We start from the raw sequence: 19,025 nt of genomic DNA on the forward strand, positions 1-19,025 counted from the left end.
GAATTATCAACTTTGACAAGAGAGCCTCAAACTGTTAGAACCTTGCTGTTAGGTTTTTTTTCCTTTGCTGGTCACATGACCTTGTTGGCCTATTTAATCCTGCTCCGCCCTTCTGGCTTTGCTGGACTTCATTGTATAACTACTTTCTAGCTAGCCTGTGCTCTGTGTCTTGCTCTGTTAGTTTGCTTGGTCTACTGACCTCTATGTTCTATATATTTTGTTTGTTCGTCTGTCTGCTACTATTTCTGTTAGGAGGTGTCCCATATTCCTCCCAGTCCTTAGTACTTGTAGGGATTCCTCCCCCACATCTATAGGTCTTCGTACAGACTAGCTTAGGACTTTAGCAGGTCTGATCGCAGGATCAGGTTCCCTGTTACATCGTAGGGATTCAGCTGAGTTCTATCCTAGGGACAGATCTCCTCTCTTTCCTTAGCTCTGGTAGCAGAACATAACAGTAAGTCCAGCCAGCAAATTCTCTAAGGAAAGATTTTTTTTGTTCCATCATGGTGTCGGTTCAGGATTTGGCTAAACACCTGCAGGGACTCTCTCTGGAAGTGGCTGAGCTCCGTCAGCACGTGAGTAACTGTCCTGGAGCATATTTCTTGGAGCCTAAGGTATGTTTGCCGGATTTATTTTTTGGTGAACATCGAGAATTTTTTTCATTTAAAAATGCTTGCTTATTGTATTTTCGTTTGAGACCCAAGTCCTCTGGGGATGAATCCCAGCGCGTAGGGTTCATAATGTCACTTTTGCGCAAAGAGCCTCAGGAGTGGGCCTTTTCTTTGCAACCTAGTGATACATGCTTCAGATCAGTGGATAGTTTTTTTTTTCTGCTTTAGGACTATTATATGATGATCCTGACCATGTCGCATCAGCTGAGACTGAGTTGAGACGTTTAAAACAAGGATCAGGTAATGTCGAAAAATATTGTACACATTTTCGTCGTTGGTCCACTCAAACAGGGTGGAACGATTCTGCTCTGAAAAGTCTATTTCTTGCTGGGCTCAGTGAAAGGGTTAAAGACCTGCTAATTGCTTATCCTACACCTGAGGATTTGCAACAGGCTATGCAATTAGCTATACGGGTGGATAGAAGACTGCGTGCTAGGGTTAATGAGAGCAAATCCTCTGCTATGTCAGTTTCTGGTTATGATAATGTGTGTACTAACAGTGGTGAACCGATGGAGATTGGATCGGTGGCACCTCGCTCTCAAGAAAAAGACCGTCGTTTTTCGAAAGGCTTGTGTTTCTATTGCGGAAAATCTGGTCATTTGATTAAAGGCTGTGAGCTTCGTATGAAGAAAGAAAAAAAAATGGTCAGTCACGCCCGTATTGCCTGTTTAAATTCCAAGGGTATATTTTTAGCTGCTTCCACGATTGCTCAGGAAAAATTAATGGAATTTCGGGTGTTTGTTGATTGCGGGTCTACACTGAATGTAATTGATGGGGGATTCGTGGAAAAACTCAATTTAAAACCTGAACCTTTATCATCCCCCATTGCTGTGGTTTCTGTGGATGGTTCCCCTTTGAAGAATATTACTCTCAAGGTCTGTGAATTTCCTCTCACTATTAATGGTGTTCACCATGAGAAATTGGATTTGGTAGTGTTGAATAACTTGCCTTCTCCAGTAATATTGGGTTTGCCCTGGTTAAAATTTCACAATCCTGTACTGGATTGGTCTACCAGTGAAATTAAATCCTGGAGCCATAAATGTTATGACAAGTGTTGTAACGGGCGTATTGCAGCTTTGGATAGGGGAGAATTGCCTGTTCCTATTCAGGATTTTTGGAGAGTTTTTTCTGAGAAAGAATCGCAGGTTTTGCCTCCCCATAGAGACTATGATTGTTCTATTGAATTTGTCCCTGGAGCGACTCTTCCTAAAAGTCGTTTATTTAACCTTACTATTCCTGAGAGGAAGGCTTTGGAGGAATACATACAGACAAGTTTGGCCGCCGGTCACATTAGGCCCTCTAAGTCTCCTGTGGCGGTTGGATTTTTTTTTGTAAAAAAAAAGGACGGCGGTTTACGTCCTTGTCTGGATTTTCGTGAGATTAACAAAATTACGGTACGCAATCCTTACCCACTGCCATTGATTCCTGATCTGTTTAACCAGTTATTGGGGGCCAAGTGGTTCTCTAAAATTGACCTTAAGGGGGCATACAATCTGTTGCGCATGAAGGAGGGTGATGAATGGAAGACTGCTTTTAACACTCCTGTGGGTCATTTTGAGAATCTGGTTATGCCTTTTGGTCTTACTAATGCTCCTGCATTTTTTCAGAATCTGATTAATGACATCCTTAGACCTTTGATCGGTAAAAATGTGGTTGTGTATTTGGATGACATTTTGATTTATTCGCCAGATCTGGAGTCTCATTGGCGGAGCGTGCGTGAGGTATTACAGTTATTAATGGACAATTCGCTTTTTGCTAAGCTGGAGAAATGTGAGTTCGCTGTACAGAGAATTAGTTTTTTGGGCTACATTATCTCCAGCAAAGGTTTTGAGATGGATCCGGTTAAGGTTCAGGCTGTGCAGGAATGGCCTAGGCCTATTGGTTTGAAATCGATACAGAGGTTTTTGGGTTTCGCCAATTACTATAGAAAATTCATAAAAAATTTTTCTAGTATTGTCAAACCTCTGACTGATCTCACCAGGAAAGGTGCTGATGCGGTTCAGTGGTCTTCTGAGGCCATTGAAGCTTTTGTGTATCTCAAGGAGAGGTTCACCTCTGCTCCCATCCTTATGCAGCCTGATGTGACTAAGCCGTTTTTGCTTGAGGTTGATGCTTCCTCTGTGGGGGTTGGCGCAGTATTGTCTCAGGATAACGGGGATGGATTACATCCCTGTGCCTTTTTTTCAAAAAAATTTTCGGAGACTGAATTGAATTACGATATTGGTAATCGGGAATTATTGGCTATTAAACTCGCATTTGAACACTGGCGCCACTTCTTGGAAGGTGCGGAATTTCCCGTTCAGGTTCTTACGGATCATAAAAATCTGATATATCTTGACGCTGCCAAGCGCCTGAATGCCCGTCAGGCTAGGTGGGCACTGTTTTTCTCGCGGTTTAATTTCTCCTTTACTTACATCCCTGGTACTAAGAATGTTAAGGCGGATGCCTTGTCTCGCAGTTTTTCTCCCATAGTCGGTGCTGAGAAAGAGGAAAACATTTTACAAGAAGGTGTTGTGATAGCTGCTTTAGACTCCGTTTTGGAAGATGAGATTCTTAAAGCTCAGGAGAATGCCCCATCTAACACTCCTCATGGGAGGTTGTTTGTGCCTGGGACCTTTAGGAGAGATTTGTTTGTTGAGTGTCACGAATCTCGGTTGGCAGGTCATCCCGGAATCTCTGAGACCAAGAGACTGGTGGGTCGCAGTTTTTGGTGGCCTGGATGGCAGAAGGAAGTCATTAAGTGGGTACGCCAATGTACTGTATGTGCTAGATCTAAGTCCTCACATACTCCTGCTGCGGGGTTGCTTTGTCCTTTGGAGGTCCCCAGTGCTCCTTGGACACATTTGGCTATGGACTTTATAACTGACCTTCCCCCCTCTGAGGGTTTTACTGTCATCTGGGTGGTCGTGGACCGTTTTAGCAAGATGTGTCACTTGGTTCCCTTCGTCAAACTGCCCTGCGCTAAAACTCTCGCTAAGGCCTTTGTCAAGGAAATTGTCAGACTTCATGGCGTTCCTACTGACATTGTTTCTGATAGGGGTCCTCAGTTCGTGGCTCGTTTTTGGCGTGCCTTTTGTGACAGGTTGGGAATTCATTTGTCGTTTTCGTCCGGATATCATCCTGAATCTAATGGCCAGACAGAAAGGAAAAACCAGGATGTTGAGCAGTTCTTGCGTTGTTTTGTGGCAGACAATCAAGAGGGGTGGTCTGAGTTTCTGCCACTTGCTGAATTTGCTCTGAACAATCATACATCTTCTTCTGCTGGTTGTTCGCCTTTTTTTTGTTGTTCTGGGAGACATCCGTCGTTTGGGTCGTTCTCCAAGTTGGGATCTGCCGTGCCTGAGGAGGAGAATTTTTCCGGTGATTTGGAAAGAGTTTGGATGGATGTGCGTGGTAATCTTCAGGAGGCCAACAGAAAATCTAAAGACTACTTTGATAGGAAACGACAGGAGGTTTTGTTCGCTGTTGGTGACATGGTTTGGTTGTCCTCTAGGAATCTGCGGTTGAGGATTCCTTCTAAGAAATTGGGTCCCAAGTTTGTAGGGCCCTTTAAGGTGCTTCAGGTTGTCAACCAATCTGCTGTTAGGTTGGAGGTTCCTACCTCCTGGAGAATTAATCCGGTCTTTCATGTCTCTCTGTTAAAAAAAGCTGTTGTGTCGGATGGTGACGCCTCTGCCTCTGTTCCTCCGGTGGTGGAGGACGGGGAATATGAAATTTCTCGCATCCTTGACTCTAGACGGTATAGAGGTAGTTTGCAGTATCTTGTGGCCTGGAAAGGTTTTGGACCCGAGGATAACTCTTGGGTGAGGTCGGATGATGTTTCCGCGTCCAGACTTATCAGAGCATTTCACAGGAGATTTCCTGATAAGCCTGGTCCTAGGGGATCCGGAGGATCCTCTTAGAAGGGGGGGTACTGTTAGAACCTTGCTGTTAGTTTTTTTTTCCTTTGCTGGTCACATGACCTTGTTGGCCTATTTAATCCTGCTCCGCCCTTCTGGCTTTGCTGGACTTCATTGTATATCTACTTTCTAGCTAGCCTGTGCTCTGTGTCTTGCTCTGTTAGTTTGCTTGGTCTACTGACCTCTATGTTCTATATATTTTGTTTGTTCGTCTGTCTGCTACTATTTCTGTTAGGAGGTGTCCCATATTCCTCCCAGTCCTTAGTACTTGTAGGGATTCCTCCCCCACATCTATAGGTCTTCGTACAGACTAGCTTAGGACTTTAGCAGGTCTGATCGCAGGATCAGGTTCCCTGTTACATCGTAGGGATTCAGCTGAGTTCTATCGTAGGGACAGATCTCCTCTCTTTCCTTAGCTCTGGTAGCAGAACATAACACAAATGATAAAATAGCTCTGGTCACTGCAAATCCTACGTATGAGTTCACATGTGGTTCTGAATTTCTTATATATGCAGTCACATCTAGCTGTGGGCTCAATTATGTGGGACGCACAGTTCAGACCTTGCGGAACCGTATGAACCGCCACAGGCATAATGCCAAAACAGGCTTTCTCAAGCAAAGTCTATCCAAGCACATCACATTAGTGCATAATAAAAATTTTGATTCTGTAGTAGTCACACCGCTTGAACAGATCCCTGCAGGTATCAGAAATAGAAGAGCCACCCTTAATTCCAAAGAATCCTTCTGGATTTATAAACTAGGGAGCCTCCATCCGGACGGTTTAAATGAGGTTGTAGAGTCCGTCTAACACCATCCTTTAATAGTAGACGGAATCAATCACCCACAGCCAAAATAAAAATCCTGTCCGTTTCAGATATAGGTGCGTATATTTCGCACTTGTGATTGATAATTTATTGCAACTCTAGTAGGGCTTTCCTTATGAAATAAATGATATGAGTCCCCTATTTATTTTTATTTTTTTTGTTTTCTATTAATTATTATTTTTTTTTTTTTATTCATTTATTTATTTTTTTTTCTTCCCCAATCTCAAGATGACAATAAACTATACAAACATAGTGTTATCAAATGGCTATTTACTAGTGTTGAGCGAACATGCTCGACACTGCTCGGTACTCGCCCGAGCATCACGCTACTCGGGATGTTCGGCGAGCACCGAGCATTTCCGGGTTACTCGGGCGGGAGCTCGGGTCTCCGCCCTGCATGTTTGGCGCTCTTTACAGAGCCAATGAACATGCAGGGATTGCCAGCCAGTCACTGTAATGCCGCAGCCATGTTGTTTGTGGGCATTACAATGATTGGCTGGCTGCACAGCGTCACCTCGAGTATTTAAAACCGGGCGCCATCTTGGACACAGTCGCTCCGGATCAGACAGTGTAGGGACAGCGCTGCTGATTTAGGGAGAGATATATCCTGCAAAATAGTTAGTGTAGGGTCTGTAAAGGCTGCCAGATCAAACAAACAGTCCTTCTCAGGACTAATATCCATCCCAGGTATATCAGGCAGGCAGGCAGGCTGTATAGGAGACGCAGTGGTTATACCAGCAAACGCTGCATTACAGTCCTGTTGCTGAAATTGCTGGACTTAGCTCCAGGTCCCGGGGGCCAGAAAAAATCCTTTTTTTTAATCTAAATCCTCTTTTTTTTTTTCCTCCTTCACAATGTACAAATACCCATCTTATTAACCTTTCGGTGTCCCCCCCCCTCAAAAAAAAGTGTGCCTCTGATTTTTCAGACACAAATATATCTGTTGAAAATAGTCTGGTGTAGGCCAGAGAAATAGAAGTGTGGTTTTGCAGTTCTATGGGCCATTTGTATCTAAAAAAAACAGTTTGAGTGTGTCGCTCACTGTTCAGCCGCAAATATATATATTTTAAAAAGTCTGGTATACACCAGTAAATTATTACTGTGGTTTTGATGTTCCACGGTAAAACATCTCTATTATCCTGTTTTTGGCATTTTTTGCTGTATAAAAATAATAATAGTGTCTCCCTGATTTTTCAGACACAAATATATCTGTTGAAAATAGTCTGGTGTAGGCCAGAGAGACAGAAGTGTGCTTTTGCAGTTCCACGGTAAAAAATCTCTATTATCCTGCTTTTTGCATTTTTTGCTGTAAAAAAAAAAAAATAATAGTGTCTCCCTGATTTTTCAGACACAAATATATCTGTTGAAAATAGTCTGGTGTAGGCCCGAGAAATACAAGTGTGGTTTTGCAGTTCCACGGTACAAACCTCTGTATTATCCACTTTTGGGCCATTTGTATCTAAAAAAAAACAGTTTGAGTGTGTCGCTCACTGTTCAGCCGCAAATATATATATATTTTAAAAAGCCTGGTATACACCAGTAAATTATAACTGTGGTTTTGCTGTTCCACAGTAAAAAATCTCTATTATCCTGCTTTTGGCATTTTTTGCCGTAAAAAATAAATGGTGTCTCCTGATTGTTCAGACACAAATATATCTGTTGAAAATAGTCTGGTGTAGGCCCGAGAAATACAAGTGTGGCTTTGCAGTTTCACGGTTCAAACCTCTGTATTATCCACTTTTGGGCCATTTGTATCTAAAAAAAACAGTTTGAGTGTGTCGCTCACTGTTCAGCCGCAAATATCTCTATTTAAAAAAGTGTGGTATACCCCAGTAAACAATAACTGTGGTTTTGCCATCCCACGGTAAAAAATCTCTATTATTCAGGTTTTGGTAGTTTTTTCCGTAAAGAAAAACAGTAGTGTCTCCTGACTGTTGTGACACAAAAATATATCTGTTGAAAATAGTCTTGTGTAGACCCGACATCCCAGTGTGGTTTCGCAGTTCCACGGGTCAAATCGCTGTACTATCCAGTTTTGGGCCTTTGGTATCTAAAAAAAAAAGCAGTTTAAGTGTGTCGCTCACTGTTCAGCCGCAAATATCTCTATTTAAAAAAGTGTGGTATACCCCAGTAAACAATAACTGTGGTTTTCCTCTTCCACAGTTCTAATCTACTCTTTATTACCCTTTTTCCATTGATAGTGCAAGTGTAAGCTATTTTACTTAATTTACAATGGGCAAGGCGCGTGGCAAGGGACGTGGAAGTGGACGTTCTGGTGATGGTTCGTGCAGAGGACGGGGCCGTGGCCAAGGTGAAAATATGCCACAACCAACAGCCACATCTTCTCGCTCCCACTTCTTGACCGAATTACTAGGGAAGCACAGAACAACACCAGTATTGAGAACTGATCAGTGTGAGCAGGTTATTAATTGGATAGCAGACAATATTTACAGTTACCTGGGCACCACCACCTCCGGTCTGTCTTCCACACGGTCAACTCTTAGTAGCCGTGAGTCTCGACCGCATACTCCTCCTCACCCTGATGCTCCTTCCTCCCACCATGCCGAGTGTCGTCAGACAGCAAGTGATCCCACACTTGGACACTCTGAAGAGCTGTTCACTGGTCCATTTCCATATTTGGGCCCCTCGCCTGATACGCTTGAAGTGGTGGAAGAGGAGATCCCATGTTGCGATGCCCAAATATTTGAACAGCCACGGCCACAGGAAGTCGACGTTGGCAATCTGTCACAAGAGGTGGACGATGATGAGACAAAATTGCCAGGAAGTGAGGAGGAGGATCGTGGTGCGCAAGTGGAAGAGGAGGAGGTGGTGGATGATCTAGTAACTGACCTAACGTGGAAGGAGGACATGCAGAGTGAGGCCAGCAGCACACAGGGGGAGGGAGGCAGAGTACCCCAACAGACAGGAAGAAGCAGTGTGGTGGCCGCAGACAGAAGGCAGGCAACCGTTCCCCGTAACACCAACACGAGGGACGTTACCAGTACAAGCGGTAGGTCATCCAGAGTCTGGAATTTTTTTAAAGACTCTGCTGATAACTCCAAAAAGGCCATATGTTCCACCTGCCATGCCAGCATCAGCAGGGGTGACAAAACTACCAGCCTGACCACCACCAGCATGATCAGGCACATGGCAGCAAAGCACCCGACTTTGTGGGGCGAAACCCAGGGTCCACGACCAGTGTCAGCGGGTGTCACCACTGCTTCTTCCACTGTTGTGCGTGCAATAGAACCCCCTGTTGTGTGTGCAAGGCAATCCCCTGTCCATACTGCATGTAAAGATGCCCCCTCCTCTCAGTCTTCACTTGTTATGGCAGTTTCTCAAGAAACAGCATCAACGTCCATGTCCACGTCCCACCGCAGTGTTCAATTGTCCATATCCCAGACCTTTGAACGAAAGCGGAAATTCGCAGCTAATGCCCCACAGGCCACAGTCCTAAATTCGCACATTTCACGACTGCTTGCATTGGAAATGCTGCCTTTTAGGCTGGTGGAGATGGAATCCTTCCGCAATCTTATGGCGGTGGCCGTCCCTTGGTACTCGGTCCCCAGCCGACACTATTTTGCCCGGTGTGCCATCCCCGCACTACACAAGCACGTGTCCCAAAGCATCTGCCGTGCCCTCAACAACGCAGTTACTGGGAGAGTCCACCTGACAATGGACACGTGGACAAGTGCTTGTGGCCAGGGACGGTACATCTCTCTGACGGCACACTGGGTAAACATAGTGGAAGCCGGGACCCAGTCGGACCTTGGGACGGAACACATCCTTCCCACACCGAGGATTGCGGGCCCTATGTCAATCAGAGTTGCCCCACAGTGTACAGCTCCTGCGCATCCTCCTCCTCCTCCTCCTCATGTTCAGCCTCCATCTCAGATATCACCATATCAGTTACAAGCTGGAAGCATTGCAGTACTGCCTCCGCTAAGCGGCAACAGGCTGTGCTGAAACTCATAAGCTTAGGTGATAAACCTCACACTGGTTGTGAGTTGTGGACAGCTGTGAAAGAGCAGGCAGATCTGTGGCTGAGACCGCTGAACCTACATCCTGGCATGGTCGTGTGTGACAATGGCCGTAACCTGGTGGCGGCTCTGAGGCGAGGTGAGATCACACACGTACCATGCCTGGCTCATGTGCTTAACCTCGTGGTTCAGCGGTTTCTTAAATCGTACCCTGAGTTGCCAGATCTGCTCGTGAAAGTACGCCGCCTGTCAGCTCATTTTCGCAAGTCGGCTACAGCTTCCGCCGCCCTTGCTGTGTTGCAGCAGCGTTTGCAGCTTCCGGCACACCGGCTGGTGTGTGATGTCCCCACACGTTGGAACTCTACCCTCCACATGTTGCAAAGGATTTGTGAGCAGAAGAGAGCAGTTGTGGAGTACCAGCTGCAACAAGGCCGTCGATATTCAGGTCAGACTCCACACATAAGACCTCAGGAGTGGACCTGGATGTCTGACATATGTACCATCCTGACAAACTTTGAGGAGGCCACCAAGATGGTGAGTGGCGATGACGCCATCATTAGTGTCAGCATCCCACTTGTCTGTCTTTTGCAACGCTCTCTGCAGAGAATTAAAGAGGAGGCATTGCAGTCAGAGTATGATGAGATGGATCAAGAAGCCGTAGTGGGCGATTACACACAGCCCAGCCTCATCTCATCCCAACGTGCTTTGGGGGACAATGAGGGAGAGGAGGAGGAGGAGGAGGAGGAAGAACAAGAGCTGCTATCATGCGTTGTAGACGGTAGTACCTGTACAAGTGTCATACCGTCGGTTCAGCGTGGGTGGCCTGAGGACAGGGGGGAGGAGGAAGAGGAGGAGGAGGAGGAGAGCATGGTCAGTCGTCATCTTGGTGAGGACACGGAAATCTTGCCCGTTACCAGTCTGGCACGCATGGCTGACTTTATGTTACGCTGCCTTAACCGTGACCCTCGCGTTGTCAAAATGTTGGGTGACAGTCATTACTGGTTGGTGACACTTGTAGACCCCCGCTACAAGGAGAACTTTCACTCTCTTATTCCTGAGGTGGAGAGGTCTACAAAAATGGGGCAATACCAGAAGGCCCTTGCTGCAGAACTCTTAAAAAAATTCCCATCTGAACACGCTAGCGGCAGAGGTCACAGTTCGTTGCCCAACCAAGGCTACAGGCGAGAGAGATGGAACTCCAATCCAGCAGAGGCAGGGGAACACTGTCAACGTTCTGGGACAGTTTTCTGACACCCGCCCAGCTTACAGGCCCTGAGGCGCGGGGTAATCTCACAAGGAGTGGAAAGTTTCAAAAGATGGTGAGGGAGTACCTTGCCGATCGTACCAGCGTCCTCCGTGATTCCTCTGTGCCTTTTAATTATTGGGTATCCAAGCTGGACACTTGGAATGAACTCGCTCTGTACGCCTTGGAGGTCCTGGCCTGCCCTGCCGCTAGCGTGTTATCGGAGCGTGTTTTTAGTGCCGCTGGGGGAATTATAACTAATAAGCGCACTCGCCTGTCAACTGACAATGCTGACAAGCTGACCCTTATCAAAATGAACAAGGGCTGGATTGGGCCAGACTTCTCATCACCACCAAATGACAGCAGAGTAACATAAAGTCAAATCCACTGTGTTATTTCGGGAGGTGTATTCACATGCACCGCTTCACACCCACACATGGGTATACGCTTCCTCGTTTCGGCTGTTTAATCTTCTTCTCCTTATCCTCAGCCTCCACCACCACTATACCACCAGGGTGCCAGCATTGCAAGTTCCTCCGTCCTAATAATTGTTTGTAATATGCTGTACTGCATGGCTCTTGTAAGGGGCATTTCAAGTTGCTCCGTCCTAATTTTTGGCAGCTTTTGCTGGGAAAGCATAAGCAAATACTATGGGAGACCCACTCCCCAATAATGGGACTTATGTTTGTAATATGCTGTACTGCATGGCTCTTGTAAGGGGCATTGCAAGTTGCTCCGTCCTAATTTTTGGCAGCTTTTGCTTGCAAGGCATAAGCAAATACTATGGGACACCCACTCCCCAATAATGGGACTTATGTTTGTAATATGCTGTACTGCATGTGACGCGCCCCCCTGGGCCGTGTGTACACGTGTGTGGGATACCCGGTGCCGGGTCTCTTGGGTCTGTAGTCTCCGTGGCGGTGACCCGGTCCGGTGGCTCAGGCTGGTCAAACCAGTGGCAGTCTTTCTTAGGTTTTGAGGTTAATTGTCCGACTGCGCCACCCGTGGATTGCGGTCAGGGAGTACCACCGCTGCGAGGCAGACCGCTGAGGCTGGTGTTGTGTGTGCAGCATAGAATGGGATAACTCCCCTTGGGAGGAGTATAGCCTCAGGGCAGTGAGTGTGGATGATGGGGGTGATGGTGCACGAGCGCAGCAGGAACGACTCAGAGTCTTTGCAGTGCAGTTCAGGGTCTTTACTGATGATTATAAGGTAGACCCTCCCGGGAGTACTGGCTAGCATAAGAGGCCTGGTCAGTCTGTGAGCAAGCAGGAGTACCCCTGGCCAGGTGGAGTTGTAGGCCTCCCCGTCTGTCTGCACTCTTCCTGGCTACATTGCTGTAAGCGGGTAGAAGTAGCCCACGTCCCTGAGTGTACCGTGTAGTGCTCACCCGTATGGCTGGTGACTTGGGGCCTTCTGTTAGCCTCCGCTCCACGACGGCGGTGCTGGTCCCTTGCTTGTGACTGAGCCTCCGGGCTTCTATGGCCAGAGGACCTGAAATCCCCTGCCAGCTGGTTTCTGCTGCTGGATATATAAGTCCTCAGAGCTTCGGACTCCTGTGTCCGGTTCCTATTGTCTTCTGCCAGGGCGAACTCTGCTCAGCTTCCAGCCCCTGGTCTTTAGCTCCTAGCTCCTACAGAGCTCCTTGCTGTTACTTTCCCTTGCTCTCACTCTGACTCTGACTGTTCTCTGACTCACTCAACCCCGCCTCAGATCCAGTTTATAAGGGCAGAATTCTCCCCTCCCAGGACTGGGGCAGGAGGATGTTGCATGTTTAAGGGATCCTGACCAGGAAACTTCCCACTTGCTCTCCGATGTAATATCTCTATTACTGTGGTGACCAGACCCCTGGGGTGCCACACATGGCTCTTGTAAGGGGCATTGCAGTTCCTCATAATTTTTGGAAAGCCTTCCATTCACTGCTTAGGCCAACAGTGCACGGGAGACCCAGTTGCTATAAATCGAAAAAAAGGTTTAGTTAACGCCCTCTGACCTCCATGTCATTTCCAAGGGGCATTGGAGTGGCTCAAAATTTTTGGTAGGCAATGCACTCACTGTATGCCCTATAACTGTGTAGCCGAACCGCTCCTTTTGTTACAGAAACATATCCTACAAGACATATCTGGTTGACTGGCCTGATATTGATGTGAATGGTCCCTGTTCCTCCTGCTCTTTCTCCTTTGCCACCACCTCATCCATCATTTATCATCTGAAGCTTTGTTTTAACGGGAGTCATAGAACTGGAATAATATTGTCTTTTTATTCCACTGCGACCTCCACCACTCTTCCAAGGGGCATTAAAAGCGTCTTGTTCAGCTACTGTGACCTCCACGTCTCTTCCACAGGGCGTTGATATTGTCTTTTTATTCCACTGTAACCTCCACCACTCTTCCAAGGGGCATTGATATTGTCTTTTTATTCCACTGCGACCTCCACCACTCTTCCAAGGGGCATTAAAACCGTCTTGTTAAGCTACTGTGACCTCCACGTCTCTTCCACGGGGCATTGATATTGTCTTTTTATTCCACTGTAACCTCCACCACTCTTCCAAGGGGCATTAAAACTGTCTTGTTAAGCTACTGTGACCTCCACATCTCTTCCAAGGGGCATTAAAACTGTCTTGTTAAACCACTCTGAACTCCACGTCTCTTCTAAGGGGCATTAAAACCGTCTTGTTAAACCACTCTGAACTCCACAGCTCTTCCAAGGGGCATTGACATGTTGTTTTTAATTACCTCTAACCTCCACGACTCTTGCAACGGGCATTGCATTTCCTCCTAATTTTTGTCAGCTTTTGCTTTTCAATGCATAGGCGAACACTAAGGGAGACCCACTCCCCAATAATGGGTAGAAGGTTTTTAATACGCTGTAATCCACGTCTGTTTCAAGGGGCATTGCAGTGCCTAATAATTTTTGGAAAGCCTTCCATTCCCTGCTTAGGCCAACAGTGTACAGGAGACCCAGTTGCTATAAATGGAAAAAACGGTTTAGTTAAGGCCCTCTGACCTCCATGTCACTTCCAAGGGGCATTGGAGTGCCTCGAAATTTTTGGTAGGCATTGCATTCACTGTATGCCTTATAACTGTGTAGCTGAACCGCTCCTTTTGGTACAGAAACATATTATACAAGACATGTGTGGTTGGCTGGCCTGATATTGATGTGAATGGTCCCTGTTCCTCCTGCTCTTTCTCCTTTGCCACCACCTCATCCATCATTCACCACCTCAGGCCTAGCTGCTACTACATACATGCACTTGCATTCCAAGGAACAGAAAGCTAAGGAGGTGGATGGCCTCATGATCATGAATAATTTACTCGTTGTGTAGGAGGCCGACCACTGCTGCTGTCTACCTTCTGAACTTTGTGTTGAAGCCTGATTGACCCAGGACCCGCAATCCTCTATGTCTGGAGGACGTGTTGCATCCCAGTGTCCAACTGTGTCCCGGCTTCCACAATATTAACCCAGTGTGAAGGCGTCAGTGAGATGGACCATTCCTGGCCACATTCACTTGTCCACGTGTTTGTGGTTAGGCTGTCCTTCCCACTAAATGCACTGGGGAGGGCACAGGTAATGTTTTGGTATGCGCGCTTGTGTATAAGGCGCACCGGGACAAATAGGGGCGGCTGGGGACCGTTTATGGACACTCGGCCACCCCCACGCGGCTGGGGACTGTGTGTGGGCACCCGGCCGCGGGGCAGCTGGGGACTGAGTATGGACACCCGGCCGCCCCCTGGCGGCTGGGGACCAAGCGTGGACACCCAGCCGCTGGGCGGCTGGGGTCTGAGTATGAATACCAGGCTACCGACGCAGCCATGACGTGGTGGCCAGATTCCACCTCCACATGCCTAAAAGGCCCAATTTCAAGTGCAAGCAAGCTAGCAGTATGGTATTGCAGCCTGGGGGTGGGTGGGTGTCAGGCTGCATACTTGCGCTTGTATTGCAATTTATGGGGGAGGTACAATTGAACACTGCCCTGGGACAAGGACTTGCACAGGGATAGTTGCAAGTCTGCATCTTCTGATGCGGCAAGGATCACTTCTGATGGGCACACTTTTAGGCAGTGACCTGGGTGTCAGAGATGCTTCCAGGGGTCTTCCCCATGCTGTTCCCATGTCTTTTTAGCACTGTATGCATGTGTCACACAGCACATGGCCAGATAAGGTTGTAAAATGTTAAAATGACATTTCCCGGTGAATGCATTTGTCACTGTTGAAAGCAATACAAACGTGCAAAAACGCATAAAAAATGCTACTTGTGAACATAGCCCAAGGTGTGGAGGAGTATTTTTGTTTTTGGCTATTTATTTTACCTTATACACAAGTCTTTACCCTGGAAAGGATGTTCCTTAACCCCTTTCCGACCTGGTCAGTAATAGTACGGACCAGGTCGGGAAGGCCGGTTCAGCGGGGGCTCCGGCGGTGAGCCCGCACTGAAGCGAGCACATGTCAGCTGATTATTGGAATCGCAATCCACCCGCGGCTGTTAACATGTTAAATCTCTGACAGTGGCATTTAACTCGCGCTTCCGGGAGTCCTAAGCCCCGCCCATCAGTGACCCCGTCACGTGATCGCGGGTCACCAATGGGTGGGCATGACAACTCAGGGTCTGCAGCAGACGCCTGTGGTTGTCATGTCTCAATTGCTATGAGCGCCACCTAGTGGTCAGCGCTAATAGCAAGTGAGCATTTCTCCTGCTTACAAGCGATCTGCTCATCGCTTGTATGCAGTAGAAGCAATCAGACAACTGCTGCTTCTAGTCTCCTCTGGAGACTATAGAAGCAAGCAGAAAGTGTAAAAAAAAAGTTTTTAAAAAAATAAAAAAAATAAAAAATATATAAAAGTTTAAGTCACCCCCCTTTCGCTCTATTCAAAATAATATATATATACATATATATATATATATATATATATATATATATATATATAAAAAAAAAACACATACACATATTTGGTATCACCGCGTTCAGAATCGCCCGATCTATCAATATAAAAGAAGAATTAATACAATCAGTAAACGGCGTAACGAGAAAAAAATTTTAAACGCCAGAATTAAGTTTTTTTGGTCGCTACAACTTTGCAATAAAATGCAATAAAGGGCGATCAAAACATCGGATCTACCCCAAAATGGTATCAATAAAAACGTCAGCCCGGCACGCAAAAAATAAGCCCTCACCTGGCCCCAGATCCAGAAAAATGGAGAAGCTAAGGGTCTCGGAAAATGGCGTCATTTTTTTTTGTTTTTTTTTAGCAAGCTTTGGATTTTTTTTTCACCACTTAAATAAAAAAGAACCTATACATGTTTGATGTCTATGAACTCGTAACGACCTGGAAAATAATGATGGCAGGTCAGTTTTAGCAATCTGTGAACGTGGCAAAAAAAGGACCCAAAAAACAACTGTGGAATTGCATTTTTTTTGCAGTTTCACTGGACTTGGAATTTTTTTCCCATTTTCCAGCACACGATATGGTAAAACCAGTGATGGTGTTTAAAAGTACAACTCGTCCCGCAAAAAATAAGCCCTCACATGGCCATATTGAACGAAAATTTAAAAAGTTCTGGCTCTGGGAAGAAGGGGAGCAAAAAAGGAAGACACAAAAACAGAAAGACCCATGGTCGTTAAGGGGTTAACATATTCCACAGGAAAGCACTTTCACTTTCGTTTTTGAGCGTTTTATTGTGAGCCTGTAAAAGTGGCTTAATACCTCTGACCACGTTGTTGACAGCAGTGACCTGGGGGTCAGAAATGCTTCCAGGGGCGATCCCCATGATGTCCCCATGTCATTTGAGCACTGTCACTATCGTTTTGGGCACTATTTAGGCTTTCTACAGACTGCCGGGGGAGCCGCCGCAAAAATGTTCGGGTCTCCCATAGACTAACATTGGGCTCGTTGCTCGGGTCGAGCACCCGAGTATCACAGTGAGCTCGGCCCGAGCTTCGAGCACCCGAGCATTTTAGTGCTCGCGCAACACTACTATTTACTAGTCATTATCAGAGCAAAACAGTTTCACATTTGCAATGTCCTTCATTCACAGATAGAATATATAAAATATATACAAATATAGCCCATGGTTTGAATTCACATTGGAGGAAAGGCTTTCGGAATTGAGGGGTTTGTGCCATTTTAATATATTTATTCTATTGCAAATGAGGGAAGGGAAGGAAGGAGGAGGGAGAGAAAGGAAGAAAAAGGAAAAGAGGAAAAAAAAAAGAAAGTATTTTTTAGATTTTTTTTACATTTTTTTTTTTTTTTATGTGGTTGGGATGGAGTGTTCTTGCAGCCTGGCAGCAGCCTGTGTGCGGGTGGGAAGGTATAGGCTGTTTGATATAATGAAGTTCAGCTCAATGCACGAGGAGAGAGCCCCACCCCTTACTATACAAATAGGGTATTTAAAGCTTGTATATTGTATATCTCAACATGTACCTGATGAAGGCTCCTTGAGAGCAGAAACGCGTTGTGCCATTATATGTTACTAGATGGTGGCCCGATTCTAACGCATTGGGTATTCTAGAATATGTATGCGGCCGACCGGGTGCGACTAATCAGCGAAGCAGTCTTTAAATGGGTTGTGCACTACTTTAAATTAACCCCCCAATGTATCCCCCCGTGGCCCCTAATAAATTTTGTAATTACGTCATGTTGTCAATACTGCTTGTGACAACATCGCTGACCACGCACAGCCAGCACGTAATTCCCCCGGCTGCAGCCGGCTCTTGCTTCCGCTTACATCACGACTATTTGCGGCTGCAGCCAGGGGTCTGCTGTTCCGCGTACCACGGTGAATGAAACGTGACAGAAGTACGTCACACTGTGACTGACAGAACGTGTTCACTGAACGTGACAGAAGTACATCACACTCTGACTGACCGTGTTTAGTAAACGTGACTGAACTATGTCGCACTGTGACTGACAGAACGTATTCATTAAACGTGACAGAAGTACATCACACACTGTGACTGACAAAACATGTTCAGTGCGTCATGGGCAGTTGGTGAGTCACATGACCACATATGCGGAGTCAGCCCTGCTATCTCCCAACTTGTTCTGAAATCCCGCGTCACTGATTGGCTGCGGCCGGACCAATCAGCGACGCGGGATTTCCTGGACGGACAGACAGACGTGGGATAAGCCGATTATATAGTAGATTATATGTCAACCACTCATCTCTTGAGTGGTTTTTAATTCCAAATAAATTTTTATATCTTGAACCTATGCGCTTTTGAGCAGTCACCTGCGAGCCTATTAGAACGTTTTCACTAAACTTACAGTGGAGTCTGTATCATTATCCACGGGAGCGCCTCCGGTAATCTCTTTCACAAACCCACGTGGAGGCAACCTGTCGGGCCAGGACAAGGTGTGCAATCAAGGCTTTCGAATGAGCGGCAGACCGTTGGTGGAGACCCTGTAAAACATTTTATTAAATCTCTACTAGAGTTGTGCCTGGATCTGCACAACCCACAAAGGTGAGCCTCTCTAGTTACGTTATCAAAATTCTATATGTGATGTTATTTACTGCGCTTAGATAGCGCTCCTTTCTTCTCCCAGTTTTTTATCTTTCTCACTGCCCAGATTTTCTCTATGTATAGATGATTAGGAACTCTTGGCTGTTAAGAGAGCTTTTGAGGAATGGAGGCTTTGGTTTCAGGAGGCTTGGCATAGAGCAACGGTCTTTACTGATCTCAAAAATTTACTGTATATTGATATTGCTAATTGATTGAATACTAGACAGGCTCAGTGGGCCCTCTATTTTGCTCGGGTTTGATTTCTCTGTGACATAGCTCCCTAGTTCTAATAATATTAAGGCTGATGCTTTATCACGTAGCTTTGTTCCTGAGTTGAGGGACGAAAATCCAGTCAAAATTCTTAATGAAGGTGTGGTGGTGGGTGCTATGAGGATTGATCTCAGACAGGACATTGCGGAAGCTGCGGTTGGTGCATCGGAGGGCTTGCCATGCAGAAAGCTTTTTGTGCCATCTTCGCTTCACACTGATCTTCTTAACGAAGTGCATGACTCTGTGTTATCCGGACATCCTGGTTCCTCTGCCACATGGAGGTCCTTTTGGTGTCAGAGTACTTGCAAAGATGTTGATGAGTATGTCCGTAAGTCCGGTTCAGTTAATGGCTAGCTTTTGGCATAGCTTTTGCTCCAGATTAGGAATTAATTAGGTTATCATCCTGAGACTAATGGTCAGACGAAGAGAAAGAACCAAAAATTAGAACAATATTTAAGATGTTTAATTTCATCTAATCAAGAGGACTGGTTGGATTTTCTTCCTCTGGCTGAATTTTCTCTCAATAACCGCATCTCTACGGCTACCGGTACCTCACTTTTTTTTTGTTGTTGTGGGGGTTTTCATCCAGTTTTTGGAAAGTTTTCTGGTTTACAGTCTGTGGTTACAGAGGAGGAAA

Source organism: Phyllobates terribilis, unplaced genomic scaffold (assembly GCF_046119375.1).
Source record: "Phyllobates terribilis strain yellow unplaced genomic scaffold, ASM4611937v1 Scaffold_3__8_contigs__length_932513732, whole genome shotgun sequence".
Taxonomy (NCBI): Eukaryota; Metazoa; Chordata; class Amphibia; order Anura; family Dendrobatidae; genus Phyllobates; species Phyllobates terribilis.